Raw genomic sequence first — 2,500 nt, 5'->3', positions numbered from 1 at the left:
TTGGTGGTGATTTTGGTGAAAAACGAAAATCATGGTTTTGGAAAACTGGCTGGACTCAATCCTCACAAATGCCTTCAAAGTGATGTGTGAGAAGTTTGGGATCAAAAGGAATTGATCTTGACATGGTTGGTGCATAGCCAAGTTCATGATTTTGGATTTTTGGCTTGATTTTGTGGCTTGGTGGTGATTTTGGTGAAAAACGAAAATGTTGGTTTTGGAAAACTGGCTGGACTCAATCCTCACAAATGCCTTCAAAGTGATGTGGGAGAAGTTTGGGATCAAAAGGAATTGATCTTGACATGGTTGGTGCATAGCCAAGTTCCATGATTTTGGTGTTTTGGCTTGATTTTGTGACTTGGTGGTGATTTTGGTGAAAACCGAAAATCATGGTTTTGGAAAAGTGGCTGGACTCAATCCTCACAAATGCCTTCAAAGTGATGTGGGAGAAGTTTGGGATCAAAAGGAATTGATCTTGACATGGTTGGTGCATAGCCAAGTTCATGATTTTGTGACTTGGTGGTGATTTTGGTGAAAAACGAAAATGTTGGTTTTGGAAAATTGGCTGGACTCAATCCTCACAAATGCCTCCAAAGTGATGTGGGAGAAGTTTGGGATCAAAAGGAATTGATCTTGACATGGTTGGTGCATAGCCAAGTTCATGATTTTGGTGTTTTGGCTTGATTTTGTGGCTTGGTGGTGATTTTGGTGAAAAACGAAAATCATGGTTTTGGAAAACTGGCTGGACTCAATCCTCACAAATGCCTTCAAAGTGATGTGTGAGAAGTTTGGGATCAAAAGGAATTGATCTTGACATGGTTGGTGCATAGCCAAGTTCATGATTTTGGATTTTTGGCTTGATTTTGTGGCTTGGTGGTGATTTTGGTGAAAAACGAAAATGTTGGTTTTGGAAAACTGGCTGGACTCAATCCTCAGAAATGCCTTCAAAGTGATGTGGGAGAAGTTTGGGATCAAAAGGAATTGATCTTGGCATGGTTGGTGCATAGCAAGTTCCATGATTTTGGTGTTTTGGCTTGATTTTGTGACTTGGTGGTGATTTTGGTGAAAAACGAAAATCATGGTTTTGGAAAACTGGCTGGACTCAATCCTCACAAATGCCTTCAAAGTGATGTGGGAGAAGTTTGGGATCAAAAGGAATTGATCTTGGCATGGTTGGTGCATAGCAAGTTCCATGATTTTGGTGTTTTGGCTTGATTTTGTGACTTGGTGGTGATTTTGGTGAAAAACGAAAATCATGGTTTTGGAAAACTGGCTGGACTCAATCCTCACAAATGCCTTCAAAGTGATGTGGGAGAAGTTTGGGATCAAAAGGAATTGATCTTGGCATGGTTGGTGCATAGCCAAGTTCCATGATTTTGGATTTTTGGCTTGATTTTGTGACTTGGTGGTGATTTTGGTGAAAAACGAAAATCATGGTTTTGGAAAAGTGGCTGGACTCAATCCTCACAAATGCCTTCAAAGTGATGTGGGAGAAGTTTGGGATCAAAAGGAATTGATCTTGGCATGGTTGGTTCATAGCCAAGTTCCATGATTTTGGATTTTTGGCTTGATTTTGTGGCTTGGTGGTGATTTTGGTGAAAAACGAAAATGTTGGTTTTGGAAAACTGGCTGGACTCAATCCTCACAAATGCCTTCAAAGTGATGTGGGAGAAGTTTGGGATCAAAAGGAATTGATCTTGGCATGGTTGGTGCATAGCCAAGTTCCATGATTTTGGATTTTTGGCTTGATTTTGTGACTTGGTGGTGATTTTGGTGAAAAACGAAAATCATGGTTTTGGAAAAGTGGCTGGACTCAATCCTCACAAATGCCTTCAAAGTGATGTGGGAGAAGTTTGGGATCAAAAGGAATTGATCTTGGCATGGTTGGTGCATAGCCAAGTTCCAAGATTTTGGTGTTTTGGCTTGATTTTGTGACTTGGTGGTGTGCCAAGAATCATGAAATTTTCAAAGTGGTGGTTTTTGAGTTTTGTTGGTTGGAAAGTGTCACAAATGCATGCAGAATGAGGTCTAGAAAGTTTGGTATCAAAACCAAGCCATCTTGATGTGGTTTTGAATTTTTGAAATGTTGGAAAATAGAGGGTTTTGAAAAAAATTCATGAAAATTCGAAACCTTGGCCAATCCTAACGAAACTTGGTGGGCACCTTCTTGATATTATTATGGGATGGACTGGAAAAAATCACGCAAAAATACGGTGTCTAGATACGTTTTTCCATTTTTCCCGATTTTCCACATTTCGGGTCTTTGGAAAAATAAAAAAAATACTTCCCCATGTCGAAAAATTCTAATTTTTTGCAGGCAATGTTGTACCATTTTTATGAGGATCCCTGCAAAAAATCTCGTGAAAATTCGTTCTCTAGGTCCCAAAACAGAACTTATGTCTACTCAAAAAAAGTGTATCTACTTGTACAAAAGTGGCTTTTGCATATTTAGCTATTATAGGGGGGGGGTGTTCCTCAATGCAGCCAGCTCTTGCACCATGGA

This window comes from Phaseolus vulgaris, chromosome 6 (genome assembly GCF_051622355.1).
Source record: "Phaseolus vulgaris cultivar YP4 chromosome 6, ASM5162235v1, whole genome shotgun sequence".
In the NCBI taxonomy this organism is placed as follows: domain Eukaryota; kingdom Viridiplantae; phylum Streptophyta; class Magnoliopsida; order Fabales; family Fabaceae; genus Phaseolus; species Phaseolus vulgaris.
Note: the sequence above shows the minus strand (reverse complement) of the source record.